General features: G+C 34.9%; 2 protein-coding genes across 3 annotated transcripts in view; one reads left to right on the top strand and one right to left on the bottom strand.

The window, feature by feature from the left end:
• Positions 1 to 19,321, bottom strand: part of CTNNA3 (catenin alpha 3) — a gene marked incomplete at its 3' end in the record, with an annotated part of 1,444,109 nt that overhangs the window by 840,546 nt on the left and 584,242 nt on the right. The gene's annotated exons all lie outside the window — the stretch shown is intronic.
• The window catches only part of LRRTM3 (leucine rich repeat transmembrane neuronal 3), a 179,863-nt gene that overhangs the window by 80,312 nt on the left and 80,230 nt on the right, over positions 1 to 19,321 (top strand). The gene's annotated exons all lie outside the window — the stretch shown is intronic.

Here is a 19,321-nt window from a genome sequence, read left to right as displayed (position 1 = left end):
GCTGGGCCCGGGGGCCATGTCCGCTGAGCCTGCGCGTCCGGAGCCTGTGCTCCGCAACGGGAGAGGCCACAGCAGTGAGAGGCCGGCGTACCACAAAAAAAAAAAAAAAAAAAAAAAAAAAAAATTCATTACTTCTCTTGCAAAGAAAATAAAATCAGGACATAGTAGTATCTGGTGTTGGATTGCTGACTAGGTGAAGGGAAGCCTAAAACCTCTCCAATTATTTCTAGCTGATCACCTCACAGTCCCAAGATGGCTGCTGACTTGCAGGCATTTTAGATCCCTGCTCAAGGCAAGAAGAGAAGGAGAGCATTAGCCCCAGCTTACCTCTTTTAATAGGAAAGCCGAGCTATCCCTACTACCCCTACCACCACTATCATATCCAGCAAATTTCTGTTCACATCTCAGGAGCTGCTAGCAACTTTTGAGTACTATAGTATAAGCAGGCAAGACGAGAGAGTTAGGAAGAGCTATTGATTCAGTCGAACAAGTGTTTGCTATACCCCAAATGCCAAGAACTCCTTACCAGAAAGGATTAGGGCTTATCCATTTTTGTATGTCCAGCACTTAGCAGGGTTTGACCACATTTTTATATGCTAAATAAATACTGATTGAATTATATCCCTTTATAGCTAACATTATTTATAGCTTTCTGAACCTATAATAGAATTAACATTTTCAAGAAAACATTTATCATGGATCTTGAACAACTATAATAGGAGTCTATAATATAAATATATAAAATATCAACTTATTAAATCGAAATTAAAACTCATCAGAGATGTCAATCTAGCATTTCATGTGACCAAAATTATATTAAAAAAGTACAATCTGTGTACTAAAGCATAAGTTTGGAGTTACAAAGATAATGTGGGATTAAGTTCATGTTTTGATCATGAAATGCTTTTGGTGATCTCTTACTCCTTACGCTGCAGAGCTAGGTTATTCTGTTTTAAATAATAGACTATTACGGATGTTACATATAAAGATGGATACACTATTGCTAATACTAATAATAGAAATTAAGCTGTAGAGTGCATTCAGGATACCAGAAAGTAATTTATAGTGCTGCATTGGGCTTTATTGTCAATATTTATGGAGAATTTTCATTCTACTCCATAATCTACACATGTTGGTTCTAATATAAAATAGAAAAAAAAAAAAAGGGACTTTCCTGGTGACGCAGTACTTAAGAATCCACCTACCAATGCAGGGGACACAGGTTCAAGCCATGGTCCAGGAAGATCCCACATGCCGCGGAGCAACTAAGCCCGTGCGCCACAACTATGAGTTTGCGCTCTAGAGCCCACATGCCACAACTACTGAGCCCGTGCGCCCAGAGCCCATGCTCGGCAACAAGAGAAGCCACCGCAATAAGAAGCCCGCGCACCGCAACGAAGAGTAGCCCCTGCTCGCCGCAACCAGAGAAAGCCCGCACGCAGCAACGAAGACCCAACGCAGCCAAAAATAAATAAATTAATTTTAAAATAAAATAAAGTAGCATTTTTTCCTAAATGTTTTAGTAGAATTAAAATTTAAGGATGACATGCCATGTTCATTCTGGGCTTTGTACAATTATAATCATGATGATGATAGCAAATACACAGAGTACTTATATGTGCCAGGCACTTTTCTAAGCACTTTGTATGTGTGAGTTCATTTAATCCTTATAATAATCCTAGTTGGCAGGTTCTATTAGCACCCACACATACAGAAGAAGCAATTGAAGCAGAACTTGAAGAAGGGCTTACAGGTACCAAGTAGCAGAGCTGGGATTCAGAATTCGGGCTCTTAATTACTTGTCCCTGAAACTCACTATGGATCCCCAGGAGTACTCATACCTGGCTTTTACAAACATATTATCTCCTACATCATTTTAAGCACTCTGTTATTTAGGTATTATTCTCCACAACTGATGTATGAAGAAAGAGAAGCTTAAAGAAGTTATAGTAACTTATGAAAAATCACAAGACAACTAAATATGATTCACACACAACTCTCTGACTCTAAAATATACATTATTATACATTGCCCAGTGTACTGTACTGTCCCCGACAAATGGAGAAAACCTTCCAGTGAGTGATGTAATTCCTATGTCACAAAGTATGAAGACTATCACAAGGTCACAGAATTTTAGAGCTGAAAGGGATTATCTGGTCCAACCCACTTATTTTACAGGTGGGGAACTGAAACCCAGAGAGTGTGGAAATGTTACCACCTCACTGCAGGTCTCCGATATCCTCACCTAATGGTCAGTCGTCTTTAAAATCTCTGCTCTCCTTTGCCTTTTTATTGATATTCCATTTAAAAATTCTTTGATAAAGTATAAATTGTCATAGTTCACAACTGGGAGGAAATTGTAAATATTCACCTCTATCATTTTAGAATGATGAAAACCTTCAGTATTTCACAGCCTTTATTTTCTCCAAAGATTTATGTCAGAAAGCATTATCTCTGTTTGTCATCTTAGAAAATATAAAATCTACTTGCTACAAGGGAATACAGCACAAATATATCAAACTTGTCTCCAGGAAACCTAGGAAGAAAAAAATCATGACGATTTATACTCAGTATCCCTAAAGAGTCCTATCCATTATGTATCTGCTTTTTATTGATTGTCCTCTTATTTGGACAAATATAATCACTTAGGTCTTTGAGTGATATCCATCTTCACATTGGTCTTGGATATACTGTTCTACAAATGATCAATATTTCTGGTTGTCTAGGATTTGCAAATGTCTGCTAAACTTTGTTCAAAGTGATCCCAGAAAATATAACTGGAGCTTATTATAATATATTCTGCAGGTTGGAAAAATTTTATAGCCCCATGAATACAAAGCAGTTATTAATTAGCAGCAAAGACATGCCATTTTCAGTCTTATTATTTCATCATGAAAATAAATGATACTTTTCCATTTTATTTTCTAAGCAAGGAGTCTTACAAGTTCTTATGCACTACAATGGCAATTAAGTAATAGTCGTTAACTGATGTTGCCATTGTATATTATTTTATAACAATTGTAAATTAGATAGAAAAGGCATAATCCTTCATTTTCCAGATGAAATTACATTGCTAATTATTAGAGAAATGAAAATCAAAAGTACAATGAGGTATCACCTCACACCGGTCAGAATGGCCATCATCAAAATGTCTACAAATAATAAATGCCGGAGAGGGTGCGGAAAAAAAGGAACCCTCCTGCACTGTTGGTGGGAATGTAAACTGGTACAGCCATGATGAAGAGCCGGATAGAGGTTTCTTAAAAAACTAAAAATAGAGCCACCATATGATCCTGCAATCCCACTCCTGGGCATATATCTGGAAAAAACTAACTCAAAAAGATACATGAACCCTGGTTGTTCATAACAGCACTATTTATACTAGCCAAGACATGGAAGAAATCTGAGAGTCCACAGACAGATGAATGAATAGAGAAGATGTGGTATATATAGACAATGGAATATTACTCAGCCACGATTAGGTCTGACATAAACACACTACCATGTGTAAAATAGATAGCTAGTGGGAACCTGTGGTATAGCACAGGGAGCTCAGCTCGGTGCTCTGAGATAATCTAGATGGGCAGGATGCGGGGGATGGGAGGGAGGTCCAAGAGGGAGGGGATATAATGTATATATACATACAGCTGATTCACTTCATTGTACAGCAGAAAGTAACACAACATTGTAAAGCAATTATACTCCATTAAAGAAAAGAATGAAATAATGTCATTTGCAGCCACATGGATGGACCTAGAGATTATCACACTAAGTGAAGTAAGCCAGACAAATACAAATATCATATAATATCGCTTATATGTGGAATCTAAAAAAAATGATACAAATGAACTTATTTACAAAACAGAAATAGACTCATAGACATAGAAAACAAATTTATGGTTACCAAAGGGGAAAGGAGGGGATAAATTAGGAGTTTGGGATTAAAATATACACACTACTATATATGAAATATATAATCAACAAGGAACTACTGTATATAGCACAATGAACTCTACTCAATATCTTGTAATAAGCTACAATGGAAGAGAATGTAAAAAATGTATATATATATTTATATATGTATAACTGAATCACTTTGCTGTACACCTGAAAATAACACTACATTGTAAATCAACTATATTTCAACTAAAAACAGTATTATAGTAAAAATAAAGTAAATTAAAGCCCAGAGAGGTTAGGTGAAAAGGTAAAAGTCAGATGCTAAAAGGTAGAGGAGCCTGACTGAAATTCAGATCTGTCTCCTGCAGCCACTGTCCTTAATACGGCATTGGGCTGCCTTGCCTAATTTCATAAATTTCTCTACCATTCAAAATTAGAGTTTTATGTAGGTAACATCTACTCTGTTTACTTCAATGAGTAGCTTTTTAAAGTCTTTTATTCAGACATGTTTTATTAGAATTTTTGTTAAAACCAAAAATATTTGTAACGTGTTTTAAATAATCACTGTTATGGTTCTGAATAAGCAAAGCGCACTAGAGACAGCGAGCTCTTTAGAGACAGCATCCTTAGACATGCAGCACCACTTCAAAGGCTATCCACTTGCTGTGCAAAAAATCACACTAAAGCACTTTATCCTGAACTGCTCCATGACCTCAGAGAACACCATACTACATATTTATTTTTACAGGCACAGTTAGGTACACTACTTGATGGCCACAAGTAAAGATTATTTCCTTTTATTAATACAAAATTTATAAAGGTATTACCACCATATAGTTAACTTTGAGAGACAGTTAATTTTGAGGAAGGTTCCATTAAAATGGTAGGTAAATGACTCAGTGATACAGCTATAGATACAATACAGAAAACAAGTTTTTTCTTTGAAGAGGTTGAAAGTGACTCTGATATGATATCCTGAGATAGTTCTTTCCAAATGTACACTGCTGATTTGCATGGATTTACAGTCGTTACTTGAAAATGCAGAGAGGATACAGGCTCACACTTCCAAGGATGTGGAGTGACCTCTCACCTTCCAAACATGCTACTAAGGCTGTGAAAAGTCAGTCACAGGCAAGGGGTCTGAGAACCGGCTAAACGAGGCCTCCCCAGGGACTCCACATTGTAAAACTCCAGCAACTCCATCTTTAAAAACAAGTTATTAAGGATAGAGAAAAGGGAGCAGGCAAAAAAAACCTCTTTTTCTCTTCAAAGCAAAGAATCAAGATGATCAGTTTGTATTTGGGTTCAACGCAAAATTTGATCACTATTGTGCACTACACATTTCACTAGAAAAGAAATTTATTTTTCTAACATTCTCTACCACACATTTCTCAGTTCTTCACAGATGTACTAGTAATTTTCTTAAATTTATAACCACACTGGGCTTATATATATCCCTCATAAAGTTGATGCAGGAATGGTAATAGGTTTACACAAAAATTGTAATTTATGTCATGCTGTTTAGTTGAAGAGAAGCTTAGATTCTACTTATGGCTTTAATAAGCTACTGCATGCTTTCTAATTGTGTAACTGTGGGGTTATGGGATATGTAAATTGAAATATACCTTTATCTAGAAACCCCAGATGATGTCTGCTTGTGATATATGATTTCTTGAAATATATTCTTCTAGAGAAATTGGTTTTTAGATTAAAATATTAAAGAAAATTTACTGTTCCTATAATCCTTTCTATCTTACACTTCAATTCCAAAATTTATAATCCTGGTAAATAAATAAAATTTGCCAGAGGTTTATTGTAATAGACAACAGAAAAAAATTTCTAAGCAAAGATGATGGTAATGCTGTAATTTTAAAAATTAGGACTATTGTTTTATTGAGATGATATATATCCTTTATAAAAACTTCAAGTAATATGGAAAAGTTCACAGAAAGTTTCATCTTAGGTAATCCAAATCCCATTTATCAGAAAGAAATAACTACCACCAACAAGTAAACATCATTCCAAACATTTCTAAATATCTATTAAGATAGAAAGATGGATCAGAGAAATGTATACATACATAAACCTTAATTTTAAGAAAAATAGAATCAAATTATATGATATTTTAATTAAATATGCTACATTTTCTTCTTGAATTTAACTAAAAAAATATTCAACTAAAAACTGGAGGAATTACTGAAATTCAGGTAAATGCTTCTTTAACACAAAGGATAATGTTTCCTTTTCTAAAAGGGCACTCTAACATTGTGGAAAAAATTGATAAACTTTAGGAGGTTGGATTCTCTTTAATTATATACATCAACATTAGGTAACAGCCATTAACCCCAAGTTATGGATAAAAGGAAATTAACTCACTGCTACTTTTTTTTTGCCTTTTTTTACTCCTATCATTAATAGGTTTACATTATCATAGTTTATAACATTTATAGTATTCTATTCTATGAATAGAATACCTAAAGTTGTTTTCTTGATCCATAATTAAATAGATTTGAGCTTCACCAACTATTTAATAATCAGTGTTTCTCCATTCTTGAGCTATTGATATTGACTGTGTGTGTGTGTGTGTGTGTGTGTGTGTGTGTGTGTTTAAAGAAGCGCTCTAGGTTTCTATATTGTCTAGATTCTTTCCTGTCTCAGAATGTCTCTCTGTTGACATTATATTAAACTGAAAATAAAACTTGGGTTACACTTCACTTCCTTCAGAACTCTGTATAAATTGCTTCTCTGGCTTCTGACATTATGTGGAAACTGGAGGCCAATCTATTTTCCCCTTTTGTGTATTTTGCTTTTTCTCCTTAAATGTTCATATGATTGAGTCTTTCTTTATTCTTTGGAGTTCAGGAAATAGTAACAAAATATATTGTGGAATTCATTAATCTATATAAATTTTCCTAGAACATAGTATGATCTTTCAATTTGAAGATTCAAATCTTTATAATAGTTTTCTTCTATTTGTTTTTGCATATGATGGCTCTTTTCATTGTCGCCCATATCATTCATGTCTGTAAAGATTCTATATTATTTGTACACATTACATTTTGTGAGAGTTTTTCATAACTAGTGTCTTGCCTCTGACTGTTTTCAGTCAAGTTTACTTCTGTTGTATCTAGTATATATTTTATTTAGTTTTTCATTTCCATTTTCACTTTTTTCCTGAACTCTGCTAGCTCTATTTTCATCTCCTTTTATTGTCATATGCTATCTTCTCTGAACTCTTCTGTCTCTCTGTAAACCTTTTTGTTTGTTTTTTTTTAGGAAACATACCTCTTGTGATATATGTTTTTCATAGCTGTTTTGTCTGTTCTCCTCTCTTTACGTGAAAGAGAAAATGGCAGTTTTAATGCATGGATTTTTCCATTGGTCCCTTTCTGATCACTACTCATCTTTAAATGAGGCTGGCAAAATATCAAGTAGTACGATGGGAAGGAGAAGGGGTAAGAGGGATAGAATGGCTGGAAATTAGCTCGGGAAGTTGGCAGCCACTACTTCAGCCTATGACTCAAAAATGTTCTTTCCAAATCTTTTGTTCCCTTAACACTGAAAGTACTTCTCCCCCTAGGTTTTTTCAGATAAGGAGTCTGCATGGATCACAGCAGTTTCTCTCTATAGCAGTATGCCACCTATTTCTTCCACCTTCTCCTCTGGCAAGCTGCCTGTATATAGAAACCAAGTGGTAGAGAACAGAATGACCTGGTTGGTAAAACACCCCTCTGAGGCTCCCTCCCCTACCATTCTAGAGTGGCAGGTGGGGTCTCTACAGGGATATTCTCCATTTTTCTTATACTCCCAGAAACCAAGCTCTTTTTAATCAAAGACTCTCAAGTATACCTTTCAGGGAATAGCGCATATTGTTGAGGTCTGAGGCAGCGAGTATCAAATCTCAATAGGCTTAAATATCCAAGCAGAGGTTATAGTATTTAATATATGAACTTCATAATTTGTATCACTGAGGTTGTAGAAGTTCGCTTGCTTCCTTGGGGATGGCATATTTTTCTCTCTCTTTGCCTTTGATATTTTCAGTGGACTCTGAGGGAATGAGGAGAAGAAAAATGCCTCTACAACATCTAAATCTGGAAGTATATAAATATTTCACATTCCATATATCATTTTATCATCAAAATGTCTGGTTAGATGTAGAAGATTTCTAGTCAGTTCACAGAAAAAGTACCCTTTATATACTAGAAGGACCTAAACACTTGGCTAGGTGCAGATGTCAGTACAAAAATTAACAAGCCAAGATCTGGATTCATGGAGCTCACAGATTTATAGGTATCGTTGGACAATGTAGTTAAGTGTTATAATAACTGAATGAACACTGTAGTATGAAAACATGCAATACTTTGCAATTTCCAAATTATTCTCAAGTCCATTTAACTAATGTTCATTGACTATGTTAGCTCTAACAACATTACTTATATTGTGAGCTTCAAATAAAGAAACTAGGCTAAAAAAGGTTAGGTTAATTGTCAATGGCATAGAGACATAGATGTAGACTGTTTCTGACTAGAATCCAAGATTCTCTTTCTACTATATCATGCTATCCTGAAAAGAACTGAGTTGATTACATGATGCAAAATAAATCCACTCTGTGAGCCATGATTAGTTCTCCATGCACCACATCGGGATCCACTATCTATCTCCTGTGGATCATACTAGGATCCATGATCTGTCCTCTACAGAATACAATGTGACTAACCCTCCTGGAGAAATACAGATTCATAGCTCTGCCTAGGACACCAACCATAGTTTTAATGTTTGGATAGATAGATATTTGTAAATATTTCTTTCTTGAAGGACAGTTGGTACATTAAGCAAAAAGGCTGGCTGAACTGTATATCACAAAAATTATTTGATTATGTATGTATGTATATGCTTTAAAGATAGGTATTTTAACTTAAAATATATATTCATTCATTTGACAACCATTTGATATAGGGCCAACACTTTATTTTAGTAAGAGTTTAATCACTGGAAATATATTGTGCAATTTCTGCTTTCATTTATTCTTATTTATTTAATTATTATTATTATTTTTGGCCGCACTGCACAGCAATGTGGGATTTTAGTTCCCTGACCAGAGATCAAACTGGTGCTCCCTGCAGTGGAAGCACAGAGTCTTAACAAGTGGACTGCCAGGGAAGTCCATCATTTATCGTAAAATATGAGAACATAATAACATAAGAGGCCAACTGCAGTAAATGTCTATGATTTTACAATACACCTCTACTCTTCTGGTTTTTACCCATTTCTGATTTGGCAGCCTTTTTTAGGTAATTCTCCTTAATTCTTACCAATGTATTCAATTTAGTTTACATACACAAAATCACATTTGTATTTTGCATTCCTAGTTTATTGTTTTACATGATATTTAATTAAATTACATAACAAAACTAGTACAACTGGCATAAACATGTTTGGGAACAAATACAACTGACCTTTGAATAAGCTTTCAACTCAGTGTGTTGTATTCTTAAATAGTGATTAAGACTATGGACTCTGGAGACAGACTGCCTATATGTAAATCCTGATTTACTACCTACTAGTTGTGTTAACCATGAACAAATCACTTAACCGCTCTGTGCCTCAGTTTCCTCATCTGAAAAATGGGAATGATAACAGTATCTACACTGAGATATTGTTGTGAAGATTAGAGTTAGTTTATGAAAAGCACTTAGAACAGATCCTAGCAAGTGTTAAGCGCTATCTATAAATATCAGCTGTTATTACCAGCCAGTCATTCAGTGTACGACAGATGCTGGTCAATGTGCTTTGCAGAGGAAACAGAAAACAGTAGCTACTCTGGCAAGTGGGTTAAATGGAGTCTGTTAAGAAGAGCTCTTATTTTCAATATGTGCTTGTTTACTAATGACCCTTACTAGATCATAAGTATCTCAAGAGCAGGAATTAGATCTGTTCTAATCACTACTGTATACCTAATAAACACAGTGCCTGCATTTACTGAATATTTTCTGAGTAAATGAATAAATCAAGTTCAAATATGTTACAATGATAAAGTTTCTACAACATGATATCAATACAACCTTATAAAAATGGGTTAATTTACATTAGAAAGATATCCAGGTCTCTTTTCTAATTTGATCCTTACAACAATTTTTATAGCATATGTAATTATCTCCATTTTATAAGTAAGAAGGCTGGAGTGCATGGAAATTATTTAATTTGTTCCAAGTCACACAGTGAGTTGAGTCATTGATAGAGCTGGGGCTCAAAATCAGGACTCTTCTCTAGATGTCACCCATATAATGTCATTCTCTCAATGCAAATAGTCCTAAAATAATCTCAGCTAATCCCTTCTGTCCCCATGAATGCCATCTCCCCTGTTTCTACCATCTGACTTTTGGTGTTCCTTACTCACTTTAAGTTCACATTCTAAGCATCCATTTCTGAAGGTATCAGTTACTCTTTCCATTCATGCCTAATTTTCTCTACTGCTGTAATTCTATCATAAAAACAGCCAAGCATGAGACTAAATTTGGTTTATAAAATAAGAACGTCACTTGTTTAATTTGCTTTAAATACCTCACCTTTGATGCATTTAACAACATAATTATGTAAATACCAATACTACTGCTTTAGCTCACTGTGTCAAGAAGCCTAGTACTTTAGACTGTCAAGGTCACCTTCTCTTGCAACTCAGTCCCAAATCACCTGAAAACTTGCTATCAAAAGCGGTAAACAGACAGACTTATACTATTTCATATAATAGCGGTTTAACGAAATTAAATGGCTGGGCCACCTCAATCTAGGCCAAACTTTAAAATTTCATCCTAGCAAATGAAATGAATAACCGAAAAAAATGGCGTGTGTGTGTGTGTGTGTGTGTGTGTGTGTGTGTGTGTGTGTGTAATATGTGTGTATGTCTGCATGTTCTGAAGGTTTCTGAGGAAGGACAGGTATATAGGCTCTTGTCTCTGTCAAGAAGAAGAAGGCTCATTTATATATGTAACCATTTCTAAAAATGTGTCCCTTCTATGCTCATATTCTCTTAAAGGGCTCTTTCCTGCATGAATGGCAATAAAGATATTGTAACTTTTCCCAATTGTAAGGTTATGCGGGATTCATCTCTTTATTTACAGGGACCAAAAATTTTTACCCTTTACAAATTTCAAAACAGCCCAAAATTCATTGAATTCAAATAATTCAACAAATACTTACTAGATTTTGTTATGTTTTATCCATTGTCTGGGGCACTATGGAGAATCAAAGATTGTTTAAGGACAGCCCTTTACGTCAATGAACTTGAAATGGAAAATTCAGACTTGTACATCAAAAATTATTTTATGGGAAGAATGGGGTAAGCATCAAAGCTGGGGTTTAGACAAAGCATAATAGGAACACTGACAAAAGAGATTAATTCTAATGGGAATGATCCTGTAAGCTTCAGGGAAGAGGTAGTATTTATTGGTTCCTTGATTAGTAAGATTTGAAAACAGTGGCTTCACGTGAAGAGAAGAGAGTAATGACATGGAAAAAGAAAATAAAGGGACTATGGAATAAGAGTGTGCCAGGGTGACTGATAATTAGCATACCTGGATGATAATGTGACAAAAGGCTAGAAGGCTGGTTAAAACTTGAATATGAAATATGCAAAGTCTGGAATACCAGCTGAAGGAGTTCAGCCTTCTTTGTAAGCTAAAAGTCAGACATTAAAACTTTTCCTTGTTTTGTTTATACAGTGGCACCATTTCCTGGGTTTTATGACCGTCAGCGTGAGTCAAAATGTCATGGAAGAGCAAGGCCAGTTAGGCTACTGAAACAATCGAGGCAAAAAATCATAAGACCACAGTAGGAAGTTCAAGTAGCCAAAATAACACAGGATAAAAAAGTTCAACTTTGTTAGTTATTAAACAGGGACTTATTCAGAATGTAACACCATCTTACCTCTTTTAATAAGCCAAAATTTTAAACAATGATTGTAAAGTTAAAATATATAGGGACCGCTTATATATGATCAGTGAATAAATTAGTAAAATACACTTTTGGAAAGAAATATTTTTAAAATTGCATGAAACCTTTCATATATTTTTTAATCACTAAGAAAAATACCTAAGTTTAAAAAAACATTTATGAAGAGTCACTGAAGTATTATTTGTGATAGAAAAAATATTAGAAACATCCTAGATAACTAACAAAAAAGGTAATATAACAAAAAATACAATAAAAATGTTGAGAGGCTCTTATGTACTTATTAAAATTATATTCATGAAAGCTATGTAGTATATGGAAAACGTGTAAAAATAGAATAAAGAATAACATGATGGCAATTAAAAATATATATTCTGAAAGGATGGGAAGAATGCATACAAAATGAAAACAGTTGAAATACTGAAAATTTTCCTCTTAATATTTCTGGAGTTGTTAAAATGTGTGTTATAAACAATGTAAGGTATCAATGAGTTGCTACTAGGACAATGGCAGTCCAAATGAAAGGAGGAATTGTAAAGGGAAAGGTGGTAGAAGTAAACAGGAGTGAAATACTGGAAGTTGGAAAGGATGAATGAAGGGAAGGAGCAGACTGGGAGGCTCAGAGTCTGATAGGATAGTCAGGTAGCCAGAGAATTTAAGTAACCTAAGAACTTTTATTCATGGAATTAAAACAAACAAGTTCAGTTTTGACTATTAAGGTCCAAATAGATCTTTCCTAGGTATTTGGAAATGTGATGTGTATTTCTGAAGAAATAGCAATGCTAAGATAGGAAGCTTGGACTTTCTCTGAAGTAGCTTGTATCTGAAGCCAAAGGAGAGGGAAAAAAAAATAAATTTCAGTTTACAACAAGAGAAGACAACTTTGGAAAGAACAAAGAATAACACTTCCATATAGAAGATGGGAAACTTAAAATAACCACAGAAGCATGGTGGGAATAGTAGTCACTGTTAGACAACCAGATTAGTACACTGTCATGGCAACTGAAAGTTGTCTCTCTGTGTGTGTGTGTGTGTGTGTGTGTGTGTGTGCATGTCTAGTTCTATCAAGGAAAAATTTATCCAAATATTAGAGGGAAGTAAAAGAGGAAAATTCAAAAAAGAGACCATGGAAGTTGACCTAATTGACCTAATAGAAGATCACTTCTATTAAGTATTTCCCATAGACTGGTAAAAGGCAGGTGACAAAGGAAGTAATGGGAAAGTGATGAATGAAAAGTATGCCTTTGATAAGTAAATTTAGTAAGGTTGCAGGATACAGAGTCAATGTTACAAAAATAAGTATACTATTATATGCCAACCATAAATAACTGAAAAACTGAAAACAAAATTTGTTAAGTGAAATATTAAAAGACTGAAACAGATGGAGAGATAGACTATGTTCAAGTACAGGAATACTCAATGTTTTAGAAAGTCAGTTCTTAGCTGAGCTATATATCCAGTCCAATTCTAATCAAAATCCCAGCAGACTTTAACAAGTGTATTCTAATATTTTTATGGAAGTAAAAAGGACTTAGAACAGATAAATAAAGGACAAGATGGTATGGTAAACTTGAGATGCTAAAAGATTTAAAAATCTAAGTAATATAAAATGAATAGGAGATAGAAAGTCAAGAAACATGTAGCTGCTGAAGGATTTGTGGAGAATGGAGTAAGTCTATCCCCCATAAGAAGTATTCTTCATGCCTCTATCGATGCTTCCTGAAGTCAAGAACTTCAGGGAAGAAGCATTAGACTGCAACAATGATTCTCAACCCGGGCAATCCAACAAACTTAATTGTAAAACTTCTACATATAAAAATGACTAGAATCTATCCCCAGATTATTACTACTTAATAGAATCCTTTCTAACTTAAGGGATCTGTGATAATATATAATGTTCTACCTTGCATAGCTGGTAGAAGGACTAACGCTATCAGACAAGCTAACGATCCTCGCTTAGGAAATACTTGCAGTAAGAATCATTAAAGGTACTAAGTCCTATCTCTGCAGTGTCATCAGAATCTATGAAGAGAATTAAAGTCAAGGTGTGTTGATCCATTTCAGACCTACTGATCTTCTTACAAGGACAACAAGGAAAAATTATATGTAATATGAATTACTGAAACATGCTTGGGATTTTATGTAACACAATATTCAAGGAAGTATATTAGACTTCAAGATTAGGATATGTGGGTTTTACAGTTCTGCTGCAGACTGTATAACTTTAGGCAAATGATACTCAACACATTGGCTGTGCTACTTATGTAATTCATGGGTAAGGAGAAGTTGGACTAGATTACATCTAAGGTTACTTTGAGCTATTATTCCATTTCTAAACCTCAAGATCTAAATTAGTTTTCTACTGCTGCTATAACAAATTAACACAAATTTAGTGGTGTAAAACAACACAAATGTATGATCTTATAATTCTGGAGGTCAGAAGTCAAAATCAGCTTCACTGGGCCAAGTCCAGGTGTCAGCACAGCTGTGATCCCTCCAGAGGGTCTACGGGAGAATCTATTAGCCTTGCCTTCTCCGTCTTCTAGAGGCTGCCTACATTCCTTGACTCATGGACCCTTTCTCCTTCTTCAAAGCCATCAGTGTAATATTTTCAAATTTTACTCCTCTCTGTTTCAATCATCACATTTGTTCTCTGAGAGTCTGACTTTACTGCTTCTATCTCCTCTCTCTGACTCTGACCTTCCGGGCTCCCTCCTATAAGGGTTTTTGCAGTTTCATCATTGACCTCACTTGAAGAGTCCAGTAGAGTCTATCTCAAGATCTTAATCACATCTGCTAAGTCTCTTTTGCCATATAAGGGTAACATAATTGCAGGTGCTTGTGATTAATATGTTAACATCTTTGGGGGCCATTATTCAGCCAAAGAAGTCACTTTCAAAAAATAAGAAATTGACTCTTTGATCTTGCCATTGCTCAGATTTTGGCAAACTACTTATATGGAAGGGCTTTCAGAGCCACCTACACACTCTTTTGAATGTCATCAATGTTGCTTTTAATATCGGAACTTACTCAGAAGTTATTCAGAGGCAATATTAATGAATAAAATGAGGTGTTTCACAATTTTGACCCACAAAACACTAAATCACAAGAACATTTCTCAGTATCACCCATCAATTGACACTGAAGGTAGTTACCAATGAGGAGTTTCAATAATGCTCTGAGTGATGGTAAAATCATGGGACTAAGTATACAGAAGTTTATCATGAGAATGTTTAGTGAACAAGACTCATTCTGCAAATGAAAATCTGGTATATTTGTATTTCAAAGTTATTTCATTAGTTTATAAGCATTATTATTATTATTATTTTTTTTTTTTTTTTGCAGTACACGGGCCTCTCACTGTTGTGGCCTCTCCTGTTGCGGAGCACAGGCTCTGGACGTGCAGGCTCAGCGGCCATGACTCACGGGCCTAGCCGCTCCGCGGCATGTGGGATCTTCCCAGCCCAGGGCACGAACCCATGTCCCCTGCATCGGCAGGCGGACTCTCAACCACTGCACCACCAGGGAAGCCCAAGCATTATTTTTAAGCACTAAAATATACTCCAGCTCCCCAAACTAAAAAAAGTTTTATATAGGCCGTATATCACCTTTTTACCTGTCCATATCTAATTTTTTTTAATAAAATACCTTTCTCTCACAAGTGCAATGCTCAGGAAACTAAAGTCACAGAGTACTAATATTGCAGAAATACCAGACTTTCTATATAATAATATATTCAAATTTTCTTATAACAGTTAGAATGTATTTTTCATCTTACTATTTGTAAGGTTACTGAGAAAAGTTCAGTTTTCGATGTTTTTTTACCCATAAGGGGAGGGTACTTTTTGCATCTATCCTTCAAACTGAAATACTCTCTAAAGTACTATTTCACACATACCAACAACAACAAAAAGGTCTTATTCTTAGTTGAACACTGAAAATCCAGACAAGTTATAATGCCTATTATATGTTCTTAATTTTCACTCAAATATCAATGACCATCTGGCAGTCCATATTCAAGAAGAGTTTTATGAGGATAAGTTTTATGAATTAATAAGTTTTAGAACATTTCATAAATATACATTGCTATCAATAGAGCTAATGAGTTTCATAAAATGTTATTTAAAACAAAACACAAAATGATATTTATAACAAGACATCAAAAAATACAAAATAAAAAAAGTATGAAAAATAAACTATCCTAATGCTAACAGGGAAGACATTTAAGATGTTGCCATCACATAGTTCCTTAAATATCAGTCAAAATTACTTTTCAAGAAGGAACAGTCTTCTGAATATTTATGTTCAAGGGAAAGGAGCTTAGAACTTGGGAGGAAACCAATATCTCCAAAAAGAGTTCCTTTCTTTCACTTTGAGCAACTGGTAAAAAAAAATCTGATTTATTACTGCCCATCAATAATTTTTATTTAAAACCTCATCTGTCAGGTCCTTAACTGTCCAAAGAGTTGATTGATACATGGAGAGATCTAAGAAAAGTGAAACTTTTCTCATGTTTTGACTAAAACATTTCAGAAACCTAAAATCTAAAAAGCTTATTTTCCTCCTATATCACCTTAACTCTGAGAGGCTGTAATTTAAGATTATGTTAAAATTAGTAACCCTGTAGAACAGGACTGAGGCCTTCTTTATTGTTCTATACAGAATAGTCAATTATGAGTTCCCAGAAAGTTAATGCTGATGAAACATTTCCTCTTACCTAAATCACAAATAATTTCAAAGGACTCAGCCAAATTGAAAACACCCTGAAAGCAGAGATTTTTGCTTTTCCATTTCTTTCATATTCCTTATAGCACCTCCAAATTCTGCTGACAGAGATGCAAAGAAAGGAAGAAGCGTGGGAGTGAAAGAATGAAAGAAAAGGAAAAGAGGAGAGGAAACAGGGCAGGAGGAAAAGGAGAAGAGAGCTAAGTGAGTCAACTAGATCTTTTTTATTCCCCGAGTGGAAGTTACTGAAAATTTTACATCTGACATTCCACTGACATTCATATGAAATTGGTATTTCTGAATTGTTTTAATGACTCACTTAGAAAATATCAAATACAGATATTTCTGTCAATGATAGTGACTTGTCTTTTGCTCTTTTAGGACATTTTCATTTAATTGTTCATAGGTATATCTCACTGAGTTAGCCTAGGAAATATAACAAGTCCATGGGAGCATAGAGAAAAAAGACATTTTCTTTTTCCTGTAAAAAAGTTTAAAATTCACTCTGATATTTACTTTTTGCCTCTGAATGATAAGCTCTTAAACAAATGTCATAATGATGATGAGGATGACTATGTCACTTTATATTTGTATAGCACTTTGTGATTTACAAAGCCTTCAACTATGTTTTATCCCTTGACCTGCATTAACAATCCTGTGAAGCAAGTAAAGTGGTTGGTATTAACTGTACTTCAGAGATGAAAACAGATAAACTGAAGTTCAGACGATGGTATAGCCAGTATTCATTCTCTTCTGATCCTGAGATGCTTTACTTTTCTCAACGACAGAGCGTATGTCACACTGCACTGAATAACTTTATATGGAGCTCAGTCTTTTTACTAAACTTTTCTCTCCACTCTTATTTCTTCATTTTTTAACTTTTAACTTAATGGCACAGGTAGAGAAATTAAATTTGGTCCTCACAACAACAATTTTATTGATCAACTCAAAAGCTAGAAATTAGACATGGAGACTAGGTACTGACCACAGCTTGCATGACTTCCTGTATTTAATGCTGTTCTTCCTACAAATTTAGGATCTGCCAAGCAGTCTTTTTATATTAAAAAAAAAAAATCTAGGAAGTAGTACTTGGGAGTGCATAGCATTTGGGGGACTAGTAAGGAAAGACTCCAGGCAAGAAGCCTGGGGAATTCTGAGGATAGACTGTAGTTATTTCAAAGAGCATGTGCAATGGGACAAAATTTGCCAGCCCAAGAAGTGAGACATAACTTATACAACAAGCTGTTTCTACTTTTTAAAAATGTTTTTGAGGTTTATTTTGCCTTAATATTTACCAAACTATTTTAGAATATTCAAAATCTAAAACAATTCAGATCTTCTAAGAAAAATGGAAGCAAGCTAGTGAAGTAATTTTAATATTTTTAAGGCTTCTTCCCAAACATTTACCATAAGTAATTAGATTAGGAAGAGGGGAAATCCCTGGGTAGGCTGTTAGCAGTTTAGTATAAAAATAACAAAAATAATGAATCACTCTAACATTTGGGTGCAAGCATAAGGCAAAACTCAAGTTCTCATTTTACCACACTTAGAAAATAGGCAGAATACTTCAAAAATTGTGACAATCATATTATAATTTAGAGATACCCAGAACTCCCTATTAAGGATTTATGTTGTGCTTTCCATGTATAAATCAGGAATACATGTGGATATAGGAGCACATTACGGTGAGTTGAAAAGGTTTACTTTGCTTATCACTGATCTTTCCTAACATCTCCCTATTGCTCTGCTTAACCACATCTTTTATTAGCTTATGACTTCTGTCCAAGCCATTACTCAATTGGCTAAATATTAACAGCTATGCCCTCAACTAGTCTTAAGTAAAATATAAATTTTTTAGTTGAAATAGGAGATTTCAAGTAAGCAGCAAAGCACATCCATTTGGAGACCATCCCATCTACAAGCACAAAGGGTAACAGATATTTTGGAGCTGGTTCACAGCATGTTGACTCAAGATGGAAAGACCTATAAAGAGCTATTAAAGCAGTGAGCATTTGGTCCTGGTTAAGGTAAGGGGCATTTTAATGACTATTTTAGGAAAAAAGTGGTAACCAGCAGGTCTACAGCTACTCTGAGTAAAGCATGCACACACACAAACCTACTTAAACTGTAGCACTAAAGACTTTGAATGTCATGAATGAGTTTCGACATTGGATTAATACTTGTGTAGGTTACTACAGAGAGTTTTCAATGGCTTTTCTGACTGCCATTAAAAATAAATTTTTGTTTTTTAAGAAGACTTAAGTATGGCTCTACTTAAGTATGGATAAAAGGACCAGATATTCTCACCAATTCAGTTTTAAATTTCACGGATTCTATATCAAAAATCAATCTATATCTGAACTGTCCAATAGGGTAGTAACTAATCTCATGTGTCTATTTTAACCTTAAATAAAAATTAAAAATGCAGTTCCTCCATTGCACTAGAAACCATGCTCAATAGTTATGTGTGACTAGTGGGTTCTAAATTAGAGAACACAGACACAGAATATCCCCTATCATTGCTGAAAGTTCTACTGGACAACACTAACCTATACACGCACATTCCAAATGCCTCAAAAATGCTTTTTTTCTTTCTTTTTTTTGCGGTACGCGGGCCTCTCACTGTTGTGGCCTCTCCCGTTGCGGAGCACAGGCTCCAGACGCGCAGGCTCAGTGACCATGGCTCACGGGCCTAGCTGCTCTGCAGCATGTGGGATCTTCCCAGACTGGGGCACGAACCCGTGTCCCC

This window comes from Lipotes vexillifer, unplaced genomic scaffold (genome assembly GCF_000442215.2).
Source record: "Lipotes vexillifer unplaced genomic scaffold, Lipotes_vexillifer_v1.1 scaffold520, whole genome shotgun sequence".
NCBI classification, from domain to species: domain Eukaryota; kingdom Metazoa; phylum Chordata; class Mammalia; order Artiodactyla; family Lipotidae; genus Lipotes; species Lipotes vexillifer.
Note: the sequence above shows the minus strand (reverse complement) of the source record. Positions and strands in the feature narration are given on the sequence as shown.